The sequence below is a fragment of the Palaemon carinicauda genome, chromosome 15, assembly GCF_036898095.1.
Source record: "Palaemon carinicauda isolate YSFRI2023 chromosome 15, ASM3689809v2, whole genome shotgun sequence".
In the NCBI taxonomy this organism is placed as follows: Eukaryota; Metazoa; Arthropoda; class Malacostraca; order Decapoda; family Palaemonidae; genus Palaemon; species Palaemon carinicauda.
Genome location: NC_090739.1, coordinates 71120878 through 71133998, shown reverse-complemented (window position 1 = coordinate 71133998; position 13121 = coordinate 71120878). Strand labels below are relative to the sequence as shown.

General features: G+C 35.7%; 1 protein-coding gene across 1 annotated transcript in view; it reads left to right on the top strand.

Moving 5' to 3' along the window:
• Hdc (histidine decarboxylase) overlaps window positions 1-13121 on the top strand; it is a 181231-nt gene that overhangs the window by 55442 nt on the left and 112668 nt on the right. The window lies entirely within an intron of this gene.

Here is a 13121-nt window from a genome sequence, read left to right as displayed (position 1 = left end):
TGGATGAACAGTAGAGTGGTGTCTTATTGCGGTACGTAAACCGAGTGATTCTATGAGCTATAGATTTGTTAAGATTGGGGTGGATGAACAGTAGAGTGGTGTCTTATTGCGGTACGTAAACCGAGTGATTCTATGAGCTATAGATTTGTTAAGATGGGGTGGATGAACAGTAGAGTGGTGTCTTATTGCGGTACGTAAACCGAGGGATTCTATGAGCTATAGATTTGTTAAGATTGGGGTGGATGAACAGTAGAGTGGTGTCTTATTGCGGTACGTAAACCGAGTGATTCTATGAGCTATAGATTTGTTAAGATCGGGGTGGATAAACAGTTGAGTGGTGTCTTATTGCGGTACGTAAACCGAGTGATTCTCTGAGCTATAGATTTGTTAAGATCGGGGTGGATAAACAGTTGAGTGGTGCCTTATTGCGGTACGTAAACCGAGTAATTTTATGAGCTACAGATTTGTTAAGATTCGGGGTGGATAAACAGTTGAGTGGTGCCTTATTGCGGTACGTAAACCGAGTGATTCTATGAGCTATAGATTTGGTAAGATTGGGGTGGATAAAAAGTTGAGTGGTGCCTTATTGCGGTACGTAAACCGAGTGATTCTATGAGCTATAGATTTGGTAAGATCGGGGTGGATAAACAGTTGAGTGGTGCCTTATTGCGGTTATTAAACCGAGTGATTCTATGAGCTATAGATTTGGTAAGAACGGGGTGGACAAAGAGTTGAGTGGTTTCTTATTGCGGTACGTAAACCGAGTGATTCTATGAGCTATGAATTTGGTAAGAACGGGGTGGATAAAGAGTTGAGTGGTGTCTTATTGCGGTACGTAAACCGAGTGATTCTATGAGCTATAGATTTGGTAAGATCGGGGTGGATAAAGAGTTGAGGGGTGTCTTATTGCGGTACGTAAACCGAGTGATTCTATGAGCTATAGATTTGGTAAGATCGGGGTGGATAAAGAGTTGACTGGTGTCTTATTGCGGTACGTAAACCAAGTGATTCTATGAGCTATAGATTTGGTAAGATCGGGGTGGATAAAGAGTTGAGTGGTGTCTTATTGTGGTACGTAAACCGAGTGATTCTATGAGCTATAGATTTGGTAAGATCGGGGTGGATAAACAGTTGAGTGGTGTCTTATTGCGGTACGTAAATCGAGTGATTCTATGAGCTATAGATTTGGTAAGATCGGGGTGGATAAACAGTTGAGTGGTGTCTTATTGCGGTACGTAAACCGAGGGATTCTATGAGCTATAGATTTGGTAAGATCGGGATCGATAAACAGTTGAGTGGTGTCTTATTGCGGTAGGTAAACCGAGTGATTCTATGAGCTATAGATTTGGTAAGATCGGGGTGGATAAACAGTTGAGTAGTGTCTTATTGCGGTACATAAAGCGAGTGATTCATGAGCTATAGATTTGTTAAGATCGGGGTGGATAAATAGTAGAGTGGTGTCTTATTGCGGTATATAAACCGAGTGATTCTATGAGCTATAGATTTGTTAAGATCGGTGTGGATAAACAGTAGAGTGGAGTCTTATTGCGGTACGTAAACAGAGTGATTCTATGAGCTATAGATTTGTTTGATCGGGGTGGATAAACAGTAGAAGGGTGTCTTATTGTGGTACGTAAACCGAGTGATTCTATGAGCAGTAGAAGGGTGTCTTATTGCGGTACGTAAACCGAGTGATTCTATGAGCTATAGATTTGTTAAGATTGGGGTGGATGAACAGTAGAGTGGTGTCTTATTGCGGTACGTAAACCGAGTGATTCTATGAGCTATAGATTTGTTAAGATTGGGGTGGATGAACAGTAGAGTGGTGTCTTATTGCGGTACGTAAACCGAGTGATTCTATGAGCTATAGATTTGTTAAGATTGGGGTGGATGAACAGTAGAGTGGTGTCTTATTGCGGTACGTAAACCGAGTGATTCTATGAGCTATAGATTTGTTAAGATTGGGGTGAGTTGAGTGGTGTCTTATTGCGGTACGTAAACCGAGTGATTCCATGAGCTATAGATTTGTTAAGATTGGGGTGGATAAACAGTAGAGTGGTGTCTTATTGCGGTACGTAAACCGAGTGATTCTATGAGCTATAGATTTGTTAAGATTGGGGTGGATGAACAGTTGAGTGGTGTCTTATTGCGGTACGTAAACCGAGGGATTCTATGAGCTATAGATTTGTTAAGATTGGGGTGGTGAACAGTTGAGTGGTGTCTTATTGCGGTACGTAAACCGGGATTCTATGAGCTATAGATTTGTTAAGATTGGGGTGGATGAACAGTTGAGTGGTGTCTTATGAGCTACAGATATTTTAAGATTGGGGTGGATGAACAGTTGAGTGGTGTCTTATTGCGGTACGTAAACCGGTACGTAAACCGAGTGATTCTATGAGCTATAGATTTGTTGAGATTGGGGTGGATAAACAGTTGAGTGGTGTCTTATTGCGGTACGTAAACCGAGTGATTCTATGAGCTATAGATTTGTTGAGATTGGGGTGGATAAACAGTTGAGTGGTGTCTTATTGCGGTACGTAAACCGAGTGATTCTATGAGCTGTAGATTTGTTGAGATCGGGGTGGATAAACAGTTGAGTGGTGTCTTATTGCGGTACGTAAACCGAGTGATTCTATGAGCTGTAGATTTGTTAAGATCGGGGTGGATAAACAGTTGAGTGGTGTCTTATTGCGGTACGTAAACCGAGTGATTCTAGGAGCTGTAGATTGGTTAAGATCGGGGTGGATAAACAGTTGAGTGGTGTCTTATTGCGGTACGTAAACCGAGTGATTCTAGGAGCAGTAGATTGGTTAAGATCGGGGTGGATAAACAGTTGAGTGGTGTCTTATTGCGGTACGTAAACCGAGTGATTCTATGAGCTATAGATTGGTTAAGATCGGGGTGGATAAACAGTTGAGTGGTGTCTTATTGCGGTACGTAAACCGAGTGATTCTATGAGCTATAGATTGGTTAAGATCGGGGTGGATAAACAGTTGAGTGGTGTCTTATTGCGGTACGTAAACCGAGTGATTCTATGAGCTATAGATTGGTTAAGATCGGGGTGGATAAACAGTTGAGTGGTGTCTTATTGCGGTACGTAAACCGAGTGATTCTATGAGCTATAGATTTGGTTAAGATCGGGGTGGATAAACAGTTGAGTGGTGTCTTATTGCGGTACGTAAACCGAGTGATTCTATGAGCTATAGATTTGTTAAGATCGGGGTGGATGAACAGTAGAGTGGTGTCTTATTGCGGTACGTAAACCGAGTGATTCTATGAGCTATAGATTTGTTAAGATTGGGGTGGATGAACAGTAGAGTGGTGTCTTATTGCGGTACGTAAACCGAGTGATTCTATGAGCTATAGATTTGTTAAGATTGGGGTGGATGAACAGTAGACTGGTGTCTTACTGCGGTACGTAAACCGAGTGATTCCATGAGCTATAGATTTGTTAAGATTGGGGTGGATGAACAGTAGAGTGGTGTCTTATTGCGGTACGTAAACCGAGTGATTCTATGAGCTATAGATTTGTTAAGATTGGGGTTGATGAACAGTTGAGTGGTGTCTTATTGCGGTACGTAAAACGAGGGATTCTTTGAGCTATAGATTTGTTAAGATTGGGGTGGATGAACAGTTGAGTGGTGTCTTATTGTGGTACGTAAACCAAGGGATTTTTTGAGCTACAGATTTGTTAAGATTGGGGTGGATGAACAGTTGAGTGGTGTCTTATGAGCTACAGATATTTTAAGATTGGGGTGGATGAACAGTTGAGTGGTGTCTTATTGCGGTACGTAAACCGGTACGTAAACCGAGTGATTCTATGAGCTATAGATTTGTTGAGATTGGGGTGGATAAACAGTTGAGTGGTGTCTTATTGCGGTACGTAAACCGAGTGATTCTATGAGCTGTAGATTTGTTGAGATTGGGGTGGATAAACAGTTGAGTGGTGTCTTATTGCGGTACGTAAACCGAGTGATTCTATGAGCTGTAGATTTGTTGAGATCGGGGTGGATAAACAGTTGAGTGGTGTCTTATTGCGGTACGTAAACCGAGTGATTCTAGGAGCTGTAGATTGGTTAAGATCGGGGTGGATAAACAGTTGAGTGGTGTCTTATTGCGGTACGTAAACCGAGTGATTCTAGGAGCTATAGATTGGTTAAGATCGGGGTGGATAAACAGTTGAGTGGTGTCTTATTGCGGTACGTAAACCGAGTGATTCTATGAGCTATAGATTGGTTAAGATCGGGGTGGATAAACAGTTGAGTGGTGTCTTATTGCGGTACGTAAACCGAGTGATTCTATGAGCTATAGATTGGTTAAGATCGGGGTGGATAAACAGTTGAGTGGTGTCTTATTGCGGTACGTAAACCGAGTGATTCTATGAGCTATAGATTGGTTAAGATCGGGGTGGATAAACAGTTGAGTGGTGTCTTATTGCGGTACGTAAACCGAGTGATTCTATGAGCTATAGATTGGTTAAGATCGGGGTGGATAAACAGTTGAGTGGTGTCTTATTACGGTACGTAAACCGAGTGATTCTATGAGCTATAGATTAGGTAAGATCGGGGTGGATAAACAGTTGAGTGGTGTCTTATTGCGGTAATTAAACCGAGTGATTCTATGAGCTATAGATTTGGTAAGATCGGGGTGGATAAACAGTTGAGTGGTGTCTTATTGCGGTAATTAAACCGAGTGATTCTATGAGCTATAGATTTGGTAAGATCGGGGTGGATAAACAGTTGAGTGGTGTCTTATTACGGTACGTAAACCGAGTGATTCTATGAGCTATAGATTGGTTAAGATCGGGGTGGATAAAGAGTTGAGTGGTGTCTTTTTGCGGTACGTAAACCGAGTGATTCTATGAGCTATAGATTTGGTAAGATCGGGGTGGATAAACAGTTGAGTGGTGTCTTATTGCGGTACGTAAACCGAGTGATTCTATGAGCTATAGATTTGGTAAGATCGGGGTGGATAAACAGTAGAGTGGTGTCTTATTGCGGTACGTAAACCGAGTGATTCTATGAGCTATAGATTTGGTAAGATCGGGGTGGATAAACAGTTGAGTGGTGTCTTATTGCGGTACGTAAACCGAGTGATTCTATGAGCTATAGATTTGGTAAGATCGGGGTGGATAAACAGTAGAGTGGTGTCTTATTGCGGTACGTAAACCGAGTGATTCTATGAGCCATAGATTTGGTAAGATCGGGGTGGATAAACAGTAGAAGGGTGCCTTACTGCTGTACGTAAACCGATTGATTCTATAAGCTATAGATTGCTATAATTGGGGTTAATAAACAGTAGAATGATGTCTTACTTCAAAATGTAAACCGAGTGATTCTATAAGTTATAGATTGTTATAATTGGGGTTAATAAACAGTAGAATGATGTCTTAATGCAGTATGTAAACCGAGTGATTCTATAAGTTATAGATTATTATAATTGGGGTTAATAAACAGTTGAATGATGTCTTATTGCAGTATGCAAACCGAGTAATTCTATGAGCTATAAATTTTTATAATTTTAGTTAATAAGCAATAAAATGATGTCTTCCTGCAGTACGTAATCCGAGGAAATCTATAAGTTATATTTTGTTAAAATTGGGGTTAATAAATAGTAGAATGATATCTTATTGTAGTGTGTAAACCGAGGAATTCTATAAATTGTAGATTGTTATAATTGGGGTTAATAAACAGTTGAATGATGTCTAAATGCAGTATGTAAACCGAGTGATTCTATAAGTTATAGATTATTATAACTGGGGTTAATAAACAGTTGAATGATGTCTTATTGCAGAATTTGAACCGAGTAATTCTATAAGTTATAGAATGCTATAATTGGGGTTAATAAACAGTAGAATGATGTCTTACTGCAGTATGTAAACCAAGTAATTCCATAATTTGTATTTTGTTATAATTGGGGTTAATAATTAATTACCCTTATCTTAGAGCCTTTTTTTTTAATTATTAATCTCAAGATGGAACGTACTTTACCCTTCCATGCGTACTTTAACATGTCGCCGCATAACTTTGTACTAAATAGCTCAAACATGCACCAACAATACTAGCAACTTAGTACAAAGTTATATTTGGTGATATGCTATAATTAATAGTAAGGGTGGTCCTTATCTAAAATTTTCAGAGATTTTATAACATATTTACTACATGAAAATGCAGAACTTAATGCAAATTTTAGGTCACACGCACCTTTTCGCCAAGATGAGTACCAAGTAGCACTAACATGCACCACTTAAATCAGCTACTTAGTACAAAGATGACTTTAGCGTGATGATTTCCAATGATAATAATTACCCTTATAATAAAAAGCTTTTCAATGAGGCATTAATGAATAAAGAAACCCCAAAATTTAATATTATCGTGCGCTACCATCATCATCAATTACCCTTAGGTTTAAGTATATTGTATTTCAAGAGCATGGATACTTCTAATGTACAATATTATTATATATTCGGATTCTATTATTGTTTTTAGCATACATATACGAATTAACCCATTGGTGTGTATCTGACATCATTGTTTCATTTGGATATTATTTGTCGAATTGAACGTTTATAGAAAAGAAACGAATGAAACACGACTGGGAGAGTTAATAAACAGTAGAATAATGTCTTACTGCAGTACGTAAACCGAGTTATAGAGTTTAGTAATTGAGATTAACTATTTGCAAGCTGCTGTTTACTAAATAGCAAAAGTTGAAGATTACTTCTTTAAATTTCAAGTGATCACTGAAAGACCTGATTAGAACTATCGCGCTCTCTTTTTAAAACATAATTCCGAGTCATTTGTCATTTTCATTTTCAAGTGCGAGTAAAGCTTAAGTTTTCCTCCAGTCGTATTTTGAAGGTAGAATTTGTACTTATGATACAAAATCTAGCCTTTGAACCTGATTTTTCTTTGACTGTATGAGCAAGACTTTGATTTTGTTTGCTTTTATTTCTTACAATAACATTAAGATATTATTCGGGGCAGAAGTTTTCAAACATTTTCTCTTCAACCACATTTCAATTTTCACTTGTTTTCTTCCAAATTGTTACAGCTGTTTCTGTCTCCTTTAGTTTTCGTACAACTGTAATTTATTTTACTCCTTTCCTCAGTTTTAATCATCCTTTGACTCAATCCTCTTTTCCTCTTTGGTTCATTCTCTTTCTTTCATTAAGAAATACCAAAAATGTAATAAAAAAAAAATATTTGCAGATATAAATTTTTGTTTGAAAACCCCTGCTCTGAGGAAAAAAGCCACAAGGATTTTTTTTTTTCAAATAAGATATGAAACTGAAATTGATTTATAGTAGATGTAATTTAATGATGCAAAACGGAAAGTGATATAAAGTAGATGTAATTAAATGACGTAATAATGCATTCTTCCCCCTATTCTTGTGCAAAACATTTGTTTTGTGTTTAGAGCCTTACTTTTTGTGATGATTATTTTAAGATGGAACCGTACTTTACCCTTTCATGCGTACTTTAACATGTCGCTGCATAACTTTGTACTACATAGCTCAAACATGCACCAACAATACTAGCAATTTGGTAAAAAGTTATGTTGGGTAATTTGCTATTATTAATAGTTAGGGTGGTCCTTGACTAAAATTTTCAGAGATTTTATAACATAGTTTTACTACACGAAAATGCAAGAACTAAAGGCAAATTTTAGGTCATACGCACCTTTTCGCCAAGCTGAGTACCAAGTAGCACTAACATGCACCACTTAAATCAGCTACTTGGTACAAAGATGATCTTGGTGTGATGATTTTCCATGACAGTAATTATCCTTTTAAGACGAAGTTTTTGAATGAGGCATTAATGAATAAAGAAAACCCAAAGTTGTATATTATCGTGCGCTACCATCATCATCAATTGCCATTAAGTTTAAGTATATTGTATTTCAAAAGCCTAGATATTTCTAATGTACAATATTATTTTAGATTTGGATTCTATTATTGTTTCTAGTCTGCATATAGATATTAACCCATTAGTGTGTATCTTACTTGTTTCATTTGGAGATTAATTGTGAAATTGAATGTTTATACAAAGGAAACAAAGGAAACATGGCTGGGAGGGTTAATAAACAGTAGAATAATGTCTTACTGCAGTACGTAAACCGAGTAATTCTATATGTTATAGATTGTAATAATTGAGGTTAACTATTGGCAAGCTGCTGTTTACTGAATAGCAAAAGTTGAGGATTACTTCTTTATATTTTAAGCAATCACTGAAAAACCAGATTAGAACTATCACGCTCTCTTTTTAAATCTTCATTCCGAGTTATTTTTATTTTGTAAGTGCAAGTAAAGCTTAAGTTTTTCTCCATTCATATTTTGAAGGAAGAATTTGTACTCACGGTACAAAATCTAGCCTTTGAACCTAATTTTTCCTTGACTGTATGGGCAAGACTTTGGTTTTGTTTGCTGCTTTATCTTATATTAAGTTTAAGATATTATTTTCTCTTCAACCACATATCGATTTCCATCTTTGTCGCAGATCATTAAAGCTTTTTCTGTCTCAATCAGATTTCTTATAACGTCGTTATAATTTTTGCCTCAGTTATAGTCGTTTCGTGACTACTTGTTTTAAACATTTGTTTTGTGTTTACCGCCTTATTTTTTGTGATGATTATTCTTGAGATGGAACCATACTTTACCCTTTCGTGCCTACTCAACATATCGCTAAATAACTTTGTACTAAATAGCTCAAACATGCACCAACTATACTAGCAACTTAGTAAAAAGTTAAATTAGGTCATATGGTATTGTTAATAGTAAGGGTGGTCATTAACCAAACCTTTCAGAGGTTTTGTAACAGGGTTTTACGGAACCAAATTCCGAGAACCTACTCAATGCAAATATTAGGTCACACGCACTACTACAATTAGTCTTGAGATCGAGTATATAATGAGTCGGGAATTGGGATACTTAAGATGTGAAAAGATATGTAATTTGTTTGTGCCTTCAAGGCTATTATTTGATGGGAGGGGAAAGGGTATCTTTTTTAACATATTTCTTAAGATGTTAATTCAATCTTATAATTCACTGAGTCGAATTTTCAACTACAAATTAAAATTTCTGATATATGCAGTAAGTAATAAATAATGTTCAAACATAATAATATTATATGAGAGAATATTAAGAAAATATTCAGGTCTCTCTCTCTCTCTCTCTCTCTCTCTCTCTCTCTCTCTCTCTCTCTCTCTCTCTCTCTCTCTTTCTTTGTACTATAATTATAGTTATGTCATTTACATGTTTTAAGTGCAATAAAAGCTTATATTTCCCCTCCCGTTGTATGTTCATTACTCGAGAGTTTTATACAACTTACATAACAATTTGGAATATAATAAACCTAGTATTCAGACATTCATCATTCAAATGCGGGTAATACACTTCATGAATTAGCTTCGTGCTTATTGTGTGACCTTTTCCCCAAACTGAGTTCCAAGTAGCACAAACATGCACCACTTAAATCAGCTACTTGGTACAAGGACGTCTTTGGTGTGAGGATTTTCAATGACAGTAATTATCCTTTTATTAAGACGAAGCTTTTCAATGTGGCACTAAATAATAAAGAAACCCCAAAGTTGAATACTACTGTGCCCTACCATTATCATCAATTGCCATTAAGTTTAAGTATATTGTATTTCAAGAGCTTAGATCCTTCTAATGTATGATACTATCTTATATTTGGACTCTATTATTCTTTCTAGCATGCATATAGGAATTAACCCATTAGTGTGTAGCTTAGATACTTGTTTCATTTGAAGAAACAAATGAAACACGATTGTACATAAACCCAGTGTTAGAATTTAATAATTGAGGTTAACTATTGGCAAGTTGCTGTTTACTGAATAGCAAAACTTGAAAGTTACTTCTTTAAATTTTAAGTGATCACTGAAAGACTCGATCAGAACTATCGCGCTCTCTTTCTCCGAGTCATTTCATTTCTAAGTGCAAGTAAAGCTCAAGTTTTCCTCCAGTCGTATTTTAAAGGAAGAATTTGTACTTATGATACAAAATCTAGCCTTTGAACCTGATTTTTCTTTGACTGTATGAGCAAGACTTTGATTTTGTTTGCTGTTACTTTTTAAATTAAGATTAAGATATTATTAGGGGCAGAAGTTCTCAAACGATTTTCTCCTCAACCACATTTCAATTTTCACTTGTTTTCTTACAAATCATTACAGCTATTTCTCTCAGTCTTGTTCTTTTTCTTTCTTTCATTAAAAATAAAAAACAAATAAAGTAAAAAAAAACATTTGCAGATATAACTTTTTCTTTGAGAGCCCCTGCTCTGAGGAAAAAAGCCACAAGGATTTTTTTTCAAATAAGATATGAAACTGAAATTGATTTATAGTAGATATAGGGAAGGGATATAAAGTAGATGTAATTAAATGACGTAAAAATGCATTCTTCCCCCTATTCTTGTGCAAAACATTTGTTTTGTGTTTAGAGCCTTATTTTTGTGATGATTAATTTAAGATGGAACCGTACTTTACCCTTTCATGCGTACTTTAACATGTCGCTGCATAACTTTGTACTATATAGCTCAAACATGCACCAACAATACTAACAATTTGGTAAAAAGTTATGTTAGGTAATTTCCTATTATTAATAGTTAGGGTGGTCCTTGACTAAAATTTTCAGAGATTTTATAACATATATTTACTACAAGAAAATGCAAGAACTTAAGGCAAATTTTAGGTCATACGCACCTTTTCGCCAAGCTGAGTACCAAGTAGCACTAACATGCACCACTTAAATCAGCTACTTGATACAAAGATGACTTTGGTGTGATGATTTTCAATGACAATAATTATCCTTTTAAGACGAAGTTTTTCCATGAGGCACTAATGAATGAAGAAACCCCAAAGTGTAATACTATCGTGCGCTTCCATCATCATCAATTACACTCAAGTTTATGTATATTGTATCTCAAGACCCAAGATCCTTCCAATGTACAATATTATTACATATTTGGATTCTTTTATCCTTTCTAACCTGCATATAAATATTAACCCATTAGTGTGTATCTTACATACTTGTTTCATTGGGAGATTAATTGTGAAATTGAATGTTTATAAAAAAGAAACAAAGGAATCTGGGCTGGGAGGGTTAATAAACAGTAGAATAATGTCTTACTGCACTACATAAACCAAGTAACTCTTTAGGTAATAGATTGTAATAATTGAGGTTAATAAAACATAGAATAATATCTTACTGCAGTACGTAAACCGAGTAATTCAATATGTTATAGATTGTAATAATTGAGGTTAACTATTGGCAAGCTGCTGTTTACTGAATAGCAAAAGTTGAGGATTAGTTCTTTATATTTTAAGCAATCACTGAAAAAACAGATTAGAACTATCACGCTCTCTTTTTAAATCTTCATTTCATGTTATTTTTATTTTGTAAGTGCAAGTAAAGCTTAAGTTTTTCTCCATTCATATTTTGAAGGAAGAATTTGTACTCACGGTACAAAATCTAGCCTTTGATCCTAATTTTTCCTTGACTGTATGGGCAAGACTTTGGTTTTGTTTGCTGCTTTATCTTATATTAAGTTTAAGATATTATTTTCTCTTCAACCACATTTCGATTTCCATCTGTTTTGTCGCAGATCATTAAAGCTTTTTCTGTCTCAATCAGATTTCTTATAACGTCGTTATAATTTTTGCCTCAGTTATAGTCGTTTCGTGACTACTTGTTTTAAACATTTGTTTTGTGTTTACCGCCTTATTTTTTGTGATGATTATTCTTGAGATGGAACCATACTTTACCCTTTCGTGCCTACTCAACATATCGCTAAATAACTTTGTACTAAATAGCTCAAACATGCACCAACTATACTAGCAACTTAGTAAAAAGTTAAATTAGGTCATATGGTATTGTTAATAGTAAGGGTGGTCATTAACCAAACCTTTCAGAGGTTTTGTAACAGGGTTTTACGGAACCAAATTCCGAGAACCTACTCAATGCAAATATTAGGTCACACGCACTACTACAATTAGTCTTGAGATCGAGTATATAATGAGTCGGGAATTGGGATACTTAAGATGTGAAAAGATATGTAATTTGTTTGTGCCTTCAAGGCTATTATTTGATGGGAGGGGAAAGGGTATCTTTTTTAACATATTTCTTAAGATGTTAATTCAATCTTATAATTCACTGAGTCGAATTTTCAACTACAAATTAAAATTTCTGATATATGCAGTAAGTAATAAATAATGTTCAAACATAATAATATTATATGAGAGAATATTAAGAAAATATTCAGGTCTCTCTCTCTCTCTCTCTCTCTCTCTCTCTCTCTCTCTCTCTCTCTCTCTCTCTCTCTCTCTCTCTCTCTCTCTCTCTCTCTCTTTATACAACTTACATAACAATTTGGAATATAATAAACCTGGTATTCAGACATTCATCATTCAAATGCGGGTAATACACTTCATGAATTAGCTTCGTGCTTATTGTGTGACCTTTTCCCCAAACTGAGTTCCAAGTAGCACAAACATGCACCACTTAAATCAGCTACTTGGTACAAGGACGTCTTTGGTGTGAGGATTTTCAATGACAGTAATTATCCTTTTATTAAGACGAAGCTTTTCAATGTGGCACTAAATAATAAAGAAACCCCAAAGTTGAATACTACTGTGCCCTACCATTATCATCAATTGCCATTAAGTTTAAGTATATTGTATTTCAGGAGCCTAAATACTTCTAATGTATAATACTATCTTATATTTGGACTCTATTATTCTTTCTAGCATGCATATAGGAATTAACCCATTAGTGTGTAGCTTAGATACTTGTTTCATTTGAAGATTGATTGTGAAATTGAACGTTCATAAAAAAGAAACAAATGAAACACGATTGTACATAAACCCAGTGATAGAATTTAATAATTGAGGTTAACTATTGGCAAGTTGCTGATTACTGAATAGCAAAACTTGAAAGTTACTTCTTTAAATTTTAAGTGATCATTGAAAGACTCGATTAGAACTATCGCGCTCTCTTTCTCCGAGTCATTTCATTTCTAAGTGCAAGTAAAGCTCAAGTTTTCCTCCAGTCGTATTTTAAAGGAAGTATTTGTACTTATGATACAAAATCTAACCTTTGAACCTGA